Raw genomic sequence first — 11,855 nt, 5'->3', positions numbered from 1 at the left:
GCCTGGGAAACAGAGCAAGACTCCATCTCAAAGAAAAAAAAAAAGCCAAAATAAATGAAATATAAAACAAAAACATCAGCAAAAGTCAGTAAAACCAGAAGTAGTTCTATAAACACATCGCTAAAGTTGATAAACCTCTGGCTAGACTGATCAGGAATAAAAGAGAGAATACACAGATTAACCACACCAGAAAGAGCAGAAGAGACACCACTACAAATTATACAAATTTGTCATTTTAAATGACATTTAAATGTCATTAAATGACATTAAATGACATTTTAAATGACAATAGGGTAGATTATTAAAACCTTTATGTGAATACATTTAGTAAGTTAGATGAAATGGACAATTTCCTTGAAAAACACAAACTACCGAAGTTTATGTTTGGAAAATGAGTAAGGAATGTGTTTGGAAAATGAGTAAGGAAAAATGAGACAGCCAGGCGCAGTGGCTCACGCCTGTAATCCCAGCACTTTGGGAGGCCGAGGCAGGCAGATCACTTGAGGTCAGGAATTGGAGACCAGCCTGGTCAACATGCTGAGACCCCATCTCCACTAAAAATCCAAAAATTAGCTGGGTGTGGTGGTGTGTGCCTGTAATCAGTTACTCGGAAGGCTGAGGCAAGGAGAAACGTTTGAACCCGGGAGGCAGGGGTTCCAGTGAGCCAAGATTATACCACTGCACTCCAGCCTGGGCGACAGAGTCAGGCCCCGTCTAAAAAAAGAAAAAAAAACAACAACCTGAATTTTTTTTTTTTCTTAAGACAGGGTCTTGCTTTGTCTTCTGAGTTCAATGGTGCAATCATAGCTCACTGCAGCCTCAACCTCCTGGGCTCAAGCGATCCTTCTGCCCAAGCCTCCCAAGTAGCTGGGACTACAGGTGCACCTCACTACACCTGGCTAATTTTGTAAAAATATTTTTGTAGAGACAGGGTCTCGCTATATTTCTCAGGCTGGTTTCAAACTCCTGGGTTCAAGTATTCTTCCTGCCTCACCCTCCCAAAGTGCTGGAATTACAAGTGTGAGCCATCTTGTCTAGCCCAGATATTGAATTCTTGATAAAAAAAAAAATATTTCCACAAAGAAAACTCCAGGTCTACATGGCTTCACTGGACACTTAAGGAAGAAACAACATCAATTCTGGACAAATGTTTCTAGTATATAGAAGAGGAGAGGTCACTTACCAACTCATCTTGAAGCTAGCATTACCAGACACCAAATGACACAAAGATGTTACAAGAAAAGAAACTACACACATATCCTTCATGGATCTAGACACAAAATCCTCTTTATTTTTTTCAAAAATCCTTTTAAACTTTAGCAAAATGAATACAGTAGTAAATACAAACAATAATGCATCATGACCAAGCTAGTTTCATCCCAGGAATACAAGGTTGGCTTAATATTTTAAAATCAATCAATATAATTTACTATACTAACAGGCTATAAGACAAAACCCATATCACCATCTCAATAGATGCAGAAAAAGCATTTGACAAAATTTAATACCTATTCATGAAAGGAAAATAAACCTCTCAGCCAATTAGGAATAGAAGGGAATTCCTGAAACTGATAAAGGGCATCCATAGGCCAGGAGCAGTAGCTCATGCCTATAATCCCAGACTTTGGGAGGACAAGATGGGCAGATTGCTTGAGCCCAGGAGTTCAAGACCAGTGTGGGCAACATAGCAAGACCCTTCTCTACAAAAAATAAAATAATTTTTAAAGGGCATACACAAAACACCTACAGCTAATATATTTAATGATGAAATCAGAAAGTTTTGCCCTAAGATTGGGAACCAATGATGTCCACTCTTATTCAACATTGTATTGAAGATACCAGTTATTTCAATATATTTCTTTGTTGTTGTTGTTTGTTTTTTGGGGGGGGGGACAGGGTCTTGCTCTGTCACCCAGGCTGTAGTGCAGTGGCATGGTCTTGGCTCACTGCAGCCTTGACCTCCTCCTGAGCTCAAGAGATCCTCCTACTTCAGCCTCTGGAGTAGCTGGGACTACAGGTGCACACCACCACACCTGGATAATTTTTTGAGTGCCAGTAGTGGCAACAACTCAATCACTAATGTTCAGTGTTGATGGAGCAAGCTGGGTGTGGTGGCACGTGCCTGTAGTCCCAGCTACTCAGGAGGCTGAGGCAGGAGAATCACTTGAACCAGGGAGGCGGAGGCTGCAGTGAGTTGAGATTGCACCACTGCATTCCAGCCTGGGCAATAGAGTGAGACTCTGTCTCAAAAAAAATAAATAAATAAAAATAAAAATAAAAATTTTTACCCTTTTGACAGCATGTCAGGCTTCTGGGTTCTGTTCCCCGAGCTCAACCCTAAGCCAAGCATTTTAAGGTTTGAGGAAATTAACTTCTCCCAGTTTGGAGGAACATTATAGAAGAAGAGATAGGAGCCATTTTAAATCATGAATGAAGGAAGGAAAAATACCATAGAAAAGTCTGGGGGTTTGGGTGGTAGAATTGGAGAAGCTGACAATGTGAAAGGGAGGGAGGAAGGGCCAGGGCATCTGGAAGTTTCATTTGAGGGTTTCCTGGGGGTTTGTTTCTCTAGTTTTGGGGCATCATTCCCTTTGGGCCTGTCTGATATGACTGCTGAAAGAGCTGAGTCAATTGTGCAATGCTTGCAAAGGTCTAGTAAGAAGGCCATGCTCTTGTGCAAAAGAAAATGAGCTGTTTTTTCTTCCAAATCTCAGGGTCAAAGGAGTCCCAGTGCTTCAGAATGCACTCCAGAGAAGGGGAAGGGGAAGACAGTGAGGGCGCCACCCCTACTGTTTTCCCTCCTTGGTTCCTGGGTCCCAGCATCTTGTTAAACATGCCTCCCATGGTTGCAGGTGTGACCCCCAGCCATGGAACCAGAGGAACTAAGTGATTGGGGTTAGTCATGCTTACCCATGTGACTCTAGTCCTGCACTTGTGATTTCCTTTTGACTTCCAAGACTTGTGTGACCTGTGCGGCTCCCCGAAAAATGGATCTTGGGAGAGACTATGTAACAGTTGCATTTAGGCAACTGTTGTATTTCCCTCCATAATGGAGGAAGTGTGCTGGTTTGAGCTCTATATCCTGCTATAATGACTCGTGCTAAAGTACCCTTAGAGAATGGTTCCAGTTAACTTCTGGACTTAAATTACCCTTACTATTTAAGTACTATTTTAATTACAAGCAGAATAGGTGCCTTAAAAAAAACATAGGAACCAAATGGCTATTTTCCTGCTGATGGGACAGTATTGAGACTAAAATTTGGTTTTGGAGGACGTTTTCCTCCTTATTGTTGAAGGCAGAGTTTTCCCATTTATGGAAGTAGCATAAAGCCTGGTGTTCAGCAGAGGGGTGCAAAAAGGGAGAATTGGGAAGCTAGAGTGTTTTGGCAAAGGGCCGACAATGTGCCTCATGGAGAGGATTCCTATGCCACTGGGTAATGCTGTTGACCTTTAAATGCCATGTGCTCTCCAGACCAAGGGCAGAGAGAGACCTCACTATGGGGACAGGAGGGGAAGACCCACTGTTCCTAGAAAATCACAAAAATGGCATTGCCTTGAGCTCTACCTCGGTTACTATGGTATTTCCTGATCTTGCCTAACAGGATTACTTCCCTGAACTGTAAAAATTCCCACTGCTTCAGAATGTTCTCCCCAGCAAGCCTGTCCCCCAAGTCTTGTAAGGCTGCCAGCCACACTAATCATTTTTAAATAGCTGAAGGGGGCCCAGTATTTGATTTGATTTTAAAATGGAGGCCAAGATCCTTGAAATGAAAGGACAGGGTTGAGGTCCACTCCTGTCCTCACTGTTCTGATGATGATACCTTGATCCCACCTGGGGCCCCAAAATGAAGCAGTGTCGTTCATCTGGGGTAATACCCAAGGTTCATTGCCTCATGCCAAGGAGGTCAAGGACACGAACACATGTGAAGTGAGGTTAAGAGCAGAGGTTTAATAGGCGAAAGAAAAAGAGAATAGCTCTCTCTCCTGCAGAGAGAGCGGCACCTGAGTGGGTCTTCCGGCCTGCAGCAGCATGCACAAGGACAGGCATGAGGAGGCAGTGTCTGATTTACATAGGGCTCAAAGATTGGTTGGAATAGATGCGATGTTTACATAGTACAGGAAGAAGCTCCCCGCCCCACCCTAATCTATTTTGCAAATGGATTTTTTTTTTTTTTTTTTTTTTTTGAGATGAAGTTTCACTCCTATTTCCCAGGCTGGAGTGCAGTGGTGTAATCTCGGCTCACTGCAACCTCCGCCTCCCAAGTTCAACAGATTCTCCTGCCTCAGCCTCCTGAGTAGCTGGGATTACAGATGCCTGCCACTACACCCAGCTAATTTTTGTATTTTTAGTAGAGACACCATTTCAACGTGTTGGCCAGGCTGGTCTTGAACTTCTGACCTCAGGTGATCTGCCCACCTCAGCCTCCCAAAGTGTTGGGATTACAGGCATGTGCCACCGCACCTGGCCACAAATGGCTTCTCTACCTGGCTGGCGCCACGTTGCCTGCTCCTTACTGTACATGTGGTTGATAAAGAAAAAGGGGAGATGGAGCCACCATGTTGAACATGCCTAGCCTCCAGGGGGCCTTTTCCTATTGGCAGAGCTGCTGGCATTCACCCCTGCAAGCTTCCAGCTTGCTGATCTATGTCTGCAGCTTGATTTTACAGGCTGCACTTTGTTAGGAAAGAAATGATTCGGGGGCTCCTTTTCATTAAAAGGAAAACCTTACCAAGGACTTCCTTATCCTCACTATCTGCCTAAATAAGTTCTTAGATCACAGGGAGTGTCCAGTGTGCCCGCTGGCCTCCAGATACCCGAGCCTGCAGATCACACACATCTCCACCTACTTCCAGTGCATCATTGCACTCACAAGGTTCAGAAGTTCCAGGACAGCCAGCCATGGAGCCTGTGGACAGGGAGTGCACCGTGAAGGTTGCCAAGGCAGTGGAGGCCCAGGTTATGGCAGCCCAGGAAATGAGCTGGGAGGAAAGCATTCAGGAACTGATGAGCATGGAGAAAGAAAGCACTTTGTAGGAACAGATGAGGAAGACGTGGGGGATGATGTACAGAAGTTACAAGTAAGCAGAACTGATATTAAACAGGATTTTGCTACACAGAGAAAAAGGCTAGAATGTATATGAATGCTTTTTTTTTTTTTTTCCGAGACAGAGTCTTGTTCTGTTGCCCAGAGCTGGAGTGCAATGGCGCGATCTCGGCTCACTGCAACCTCTGCCTCCCGGGTTCAAGCAGTTCTCCTGCCTCAGCCTCCTGACTAGCTGGGATTACAGGCGCTGCCACCATGCCCGGCTAATTTTTTCATTTTTAGTAGAGACGGGGTTTCACCATGTTGGCCAGGCTGGTCTCGAACTCCTGACCTCGTGATCCACCCGTCTCGGCCTCCCAAAGTGCTGGGATTACAGGAGTATATGAATGCTTTTATCCACACCACTAAGAAGAGAATTGAACATGTTTTGAAAACACAAGAGGAAAGGCAGAAACTTCATTACAAATATTCTAAGCAGTTTCTGACTTTGTTTCAAGATTGGAACACGAACAGGGAAGGCTGAGGAACCAGAGGAACAAAAACTAGCTACAATGTTTCGAGAGCAACAAAAGAGTTGTCTATAAGCTAGAATGGTTCAGAGACAGAGACACTGAAACAAATTAAACTGAAATGAGCAATTCCTACGGAGTTTGGAGGACCTAGAAGAGAATCAGAGTTCATCTTACTGATGAACAAAGTGACCTTAGAAAAGAGATGGCCAGGTTGCAAACAAAACTTATGAAGGAAACTCTGCAGCAAGACTTGGCACTTATTCATTTGTCTCTTCTACCTGTGTTACTCTTGTGACTGAAGAAAGAACTTGAATCAATGTATAATGGTTAATATTGAGCATCAACATGATAGGATTGAAGGATGCAAATTACTGTTCCTGGTGTGTCTGTGAGGGTGTTGCCAAAGGAGATTAACATTTGAGTCAGTGGACTGGGACAGGCAGACCCACCCTCAATCTGGGTGGGCACCATCTAATCACCTGCCAGCCCAGCTAGAATAAAGCGGGCAAGAGAAGATGGAAGAGCAGACTTGCTGAGTCTTCCAGCTTTCATCTTTCCCCTGTGCTGGATGCTTCCTGCCCTTGAACATGAGACTCCAAGTTCTTCAGCTTTTGGACTCTTGGACTTACAGCATTGGTTTGTCGGGGGCTCTCAGGCCTTTGGCCACAGACTGAAGGTTGAACTGTTGGCTTCCCTACTTTTGAGGTTTTGGGACTCAGGCTGATCCACCACTGGCTTCCTTGCTCCTCAACTTGCAGCCGGCCTATCATGGGACTTGACCTTGTGAACCTGTGAGTCAATTATCCTTAATAAACTCCCCCTCCCCCTTTTTTTGTTTGTTTGTTGAAACAGAGTCTCACTCTGTTGCCCAGGCTGGAGTGCAGTGGCACAATCTCGGCTCACCGCAACCTCCACCCCCTGGGTTCAAGTGATACTGTCTCAGACTCCTGCATAGCTGGGATTACAGGCACCTGCCAACACACCCAGCTAATCTTTGTATTTTTTTAGTAGGATGGGGTTTCACCATGTTGGTCAGGCTGGTCTCGAACTGCTGACCTCAGATAATCCACCTGTCTCGGCCTCCCAAAGTGCTGGGATTACAGGCATAAGCCGCCACACCTGGCCAATCAACTCCCTTTCTTATGTACATATATCCTGTTAGTTCTGTCCCTCTAGAGAACTCTAACATGCTATGTTATATGACATAAGCATGACATTAACTACACTAAACCATATGACAGTGTTTTTAAAATTCTTGTATAAAGCAGTATCTCATTAGTTTGTGTGTTAAATGCAAGACCTTGCTTCTTTAATCTGTTGAATGAACCCCAAACAGTTATATCAGTAACAGCAATTGCACAGTTATATACACAGTCAATTAAGTTTTAGCACTAACGATAATTTAATTTTAGGTGTGGCCTCTGTGGATCTGTATCAGTCCCAAAATTTAGAAAGCACAGGCATGGAAGGGTACATTTTTCTCACCTAAGGAAAAACAGTAAGATAAAACAAAACGTTAAAATAAAAAATCGGCCAGGCATGGTGGCTCACGCCTGTAATCCCAGCACTTTGGGAGGCCGAGGCAGGCGGATCACGAGGTCAGGAGATTGAGACCATCCTGGCTAACACAGTGAAACCCCGTCTCTACTAAAAATACAAAAAAATTAGCCGGGTGTGGTGGTGGGTGCCTGTAGTCCCAGCTACTCGGGAGGCTGAGGCAGGAGAATGGTGTAAACCTGGGAGGCGGAGCTTGCAGTGAGCCGAGATCATGCCACTGCACTCCAGCCTGGGCAACAAAGTGAGACTCTGTCTCAAAAAAATAATAATAAATAAAAAATAAATAAAATAAAATAAAAAATCGATGCCCCCTCCTCCTTCAGTCTTTCATACAGCACAGAACAGCTTCCTTAGTTTGAGGATGATTAAATATATGAGATGCTCTCCAGATCCAGCTCTGCTTCTTTAGATTTTTTTGCTCCTTCTCACTTACTTATTATTTTTTTTTGAGACGGAGTCTCGCTCTGTCACCCAGGCTGGAGTGCAGTGGCGCAATCTCAGCTCACTGCAACCTTAGCCTCCTGGGTTCAAGCAATTCTTCCACCTCAGCCTCCTGAGTAGCTGGGACTACAGGCACCTGTTACCTCGCCCAGCTAATTTTTGTATTTTTAGTAGAGACGGGGTTTCACCATATTGGCCAGGCTGGTCTTGAACTCCTGACCTCGTGATCCACCTGCCTCGGCCTCCCAAAGTGCTGGGATTACAGGCGTGACCCACTGCGCCTGGCCTCACTTATTTATTTTTTAATTAACAAATAAAAATTGTATATATATTTAAGGTGTACAACGTGGTGTCTTCAAGAATCTCTTTAGATATGAAATAGCTGAATTCAAGAGACCATCAACTATGAGATATAGTATCCGGAAGATTCTAACGGATGGGATGTGACATAGCAGAAAATGCATCTCTGATGGGCAGATAGTCAAGACACAGTCTCCTGGCAGGTCCCGGGGCTCACCTTCTCCACTCAGGACTGTTGCTCCAAGTGTTACAGTTTATTTTCCAAAGATAACCACTCCATTCTCTCACGTGCTCTTTGCACAGGTATCTTTGACTCTCCTCCCAGGACACAAGAGTGATGTTATGGACTTCTGAGGCTGGGACATAAAAGGCCACATGGCTTCTGCCTAGTTTGCCTGGGATGTGCTCCCTTGGAAGCCACATGCAGAGGTCACGTGTGTGCCGGTTGATGACAGCAGCTGATATTCCAGCTGGCCCTCAGCAGCAACTGCCACATGCTTGAGTGAATGTCTTCAGGCAACCCTAGCCTCCAGCTGCTAGATCACCTCTGAGACACTGCGGAACAGATGAGGCTTCCCTGCTGAGCCCTGCTCTAACAGATTTCTGAGCTAATTGATTGTTTTATTACATATTATTGAGGCACTATATACAACTGACCCACTTAAAGTGTATAATTTAATGGTGTTTAGTGTATTCTGAATTGTACAACCACCACAGTCAACTTCAGAGCATTTTTATCACCTCCCCAAAAGAAACTCTGTACTCAGTAGCAGTGAATCTCCATTTCCTCCCAAACTCCCTCTCAGTCCTAGGCAACCACTCGTCTACTTTCTGTGTCTAATAGAATTGCTTATTCCAGATACTTCATATAAATGGAATCATACAATATGAGGCCTTTTGTGACTGGCTTCTTTCACTTAACATGTTTTTAAGGTTCATCCACATTGTAGATGTTTCATACTTAATTCCTTTTTTTTTTTTTGAAAAATGTTCCATTGTACATACAGATATTTTGTTTATCCATTCATCTATTAAGATTGACATTTGGGCAGTTTCCACTTTCTGGCTATTATGAATAATGCTGCTATAACATTCACATAATTTTTAATAAGGACATATATTTCTTTTTTTCTTTTTTTTGAGACAGAGTCTCACTCTGTTGCCCAGGCTGGAGTGCTGTGGCAAGATTTTGGCTCACTGCAACCTCCGCCTCCCAGGTTCAAGCGCTTCTCCTGCCTCAGCCTCCCAAGTAGTTGGGATTACAGGTGCGTGCCACCACGCCTGGCTAATTTTTGTATTTTTAGTAGAGATGGAGTTTCACCATGTTGGCCAGGCTGGTCTTGAACTCCTGACCTCAGGTGATCTGCCCATCTCGGCCTCCCAAAGTGCTAGGATTACAGACGTGAGACACTGCGCCCAGCCTCATTTCTTCTAGGTATACCTAGGGAGTGAAATTTCTGGGTCATATAAATGCTTAATCTTTTGAAAAACTGCCAGAATATTTTCCAAAATGGTTGCACCGTTTTACAGTCTCAATGGCGGTGTCCTAAGTCTCCCATTTCTCCAAACCCTCAACACTTGTTATTTTCTGTATTTTATTGACTCTGATGATCCTAGTGCTTAGCAGATTTGAAGGGGTTTTGATTTGCTTTTCCCTGATAAGTACTGATTTTGAGCAGCTTTCCATGTGGTTACTGACCACCTGTATGCCCTCTGGAAAAAGGTCTATTCCAATAATTTGCCCATTGTTTAATTGGGATTTCTTTTCTTTCTTTTTTTTTTTTTTTTTTTTTTTTGAGGTAGGGTCTTGCTCTGTTGCCCAGGCTGGAGTGCAATGGTCTGATTTTGGCTCACTGCAGCCTCCCCCTCCTGGGCCCGAGAGATCCTCCCACCTCTGCCTCTCGATTAGCTGGGACCACAGGTGCCCGCCACCATACCCGACTAATTATTTTGGTATTTTTTGTAGAGACAGGGTTTTGCCGTGTTGCCCAAGCTGGTCTTGAACTCCTGGGCTTAAGTGATCCGTCCGCCTGGCCTCCCAAAGTGCTGGGATTACAGGCATGAGCCAGTGCACCCAGGTGGGTTTTCTCTTTTATTAAGTTGTAAGAGTCCTGTAGCTAGAACAGATACAAGATTCTTAACAGATATGTGATTTGCAAAATACTATCCCATTCTTGGGTTGTCTTTTCACTTTCTTGATAGTGTTCCCTGAAGCACGAACACTTTCAACTTTGATGGTGTTGACTTTACTTTTTGCCACGTGTGCTTTTGGTGTCAACATCTAAGAAACCACTGCCTAATCCAAAGTCACACTTACTCAAGTATTTTCTTCTAAGAGTTTTATAGTTTACCTTATACATTTAGATGGTGATTCGAGTTAATTTTTTGTTTATGGTATGGGGAAGGGGTCCAACTTCACTCTTTCACAGCAGGACATCTGGATGTTGGTGAAGATGATTCTCTTCCCTATTGAACTGTCCCTATTGAGTTGTCACTCAACTCTAAAATCAGTAAGAGTTTATTTCTGGACTCTCAGTTCTGTTCAGTTGCTCTATTCTTATGCCAGAACCATTGTCTTTATTACTGTAGCTTTGTAGTAAGTTTTGAAATCAGAAAGTATGAGTCCTCCAACTGTGTTTTTCAAGACTGTTTTGGTTCTCCTGGGTCCCTTGAATTTCCATATGAGCTTTAGGATTAGTTTGTCAATTTCAGTATTAAGAAAAAGTCAGCTGGGAGTAATAGGAATTATATCAAATCTTTTGATCAATAAGATTTTTTTTTTTTTTTTTTTTTGAGATGGGGTCTGACTGTGTCACCCAGGCTAGAGTGTAATGGCATGATCTCGGCCCACTGCAACCTCTGTTTCCGGGGCCCAGGCGATCCTCCCACCTCAGCCTCCAGAGTAGCTGGGACCACAGGTATGTGCCACCACACACAGACTAATTTTTTGTATTTTTGGTAGAGACAGGGTTTCACCATGTTGCCCAGGCTGGTCTCAAACTCCTGAGCTCAAGTGATCTGCCTGCCTTGGGCTCTCAACGTGCTGGGATTATAGCCATGAGTCACTGTGCCAGCCTTGGATTTTATCTTTTCAAGCAACTTATTAGTGTGGTTTGTTGTGCAAAGATAACTGATACACCATTCCAGATGGGTGAGCATCTGTTTTGTTACAGGTAAACAGAAAAGACGGTGACAACATAGGGAGATCTCCACTCCACAAAAAAAATAAAAATAAAAACTTCTCGGGAGGCTGAGGTGGGAGGATCCCTTGAGCCCCGGAGGTCAAAATTGCTGTGAGCAGTGATCATGCCACTGTACTCCGGTCTAGGTGACAGAGCAAGAGCCTGTCTCAAGAACAAATAATAAATATAAATGAAAAAGTAAATTTCCAGGTTGGGCCTCTTTCATTGCTTCAAGAAGCTGCTCCAAGTGCTGCCTGCTGCCCTGCCCATGGCTGGAGGGATTTTGCTGCACTGGGAATGCAGCAGGTTCAGCAACCACTGAACCGAGGATTCTTATTCTCAGCCTTGGTTCCTCCTGTTTGGAGTAGGGGTTTCCAAGGGAAATGAGGACCTTGGCTGCCTATGTCCCCATGCCGAACAGGAGGCCCAGAGCCAAGACTGAGAACCTAATGGGTGAAAAGACAAGAGGCTTTAGTTAAGACAAGAGGAGGCTAAGATTGAGAGCTTCAAGATGTTCCACAGATCCTGGGAAGTGTTCTTCTTCTTGGTAGTGACTCTAATGGTAGTTTCTTTGTCCCAGTTGTTTCATTCCTAAGAATGTATTGAGGCAACTCTGAATTAGAGAAAATGTACTGCAGGTGTACGACTCTCTTTTCTATCGTGTGTAGAAGAGTGAGAGACACCTCAATGTTGAGAGGTCAGGTGGGTATTCAGACCAGGGGCCCGAGGAGACCCTGGGAGGGCAGTGTGCTTCTGTGACCCTCCTACTACCTCTGCCCTCTGAAGACTCCAGCCCATGGTTCTGCCCTTTCTCAGTC

Source organism: Gorilla gorilla, chromosome 1 (assembly GCF_029281585.2).
Source record: "Gorilla gorilla gorilla isolate KB3781 chromosome 1, NHGRI_mGorGor1-v2.1_pri, whole genome shotgun sequence".
NCBI lineage: Eukaryota > Metazoa > Chordata > Mammalia > Primates > Hominidae > Gorilla > Gorilla gorilla.
The sequence above is the reverse complement of the archived record's forward strand: the minus strand, read 5'-3'. Positions refer to the sequence as shown.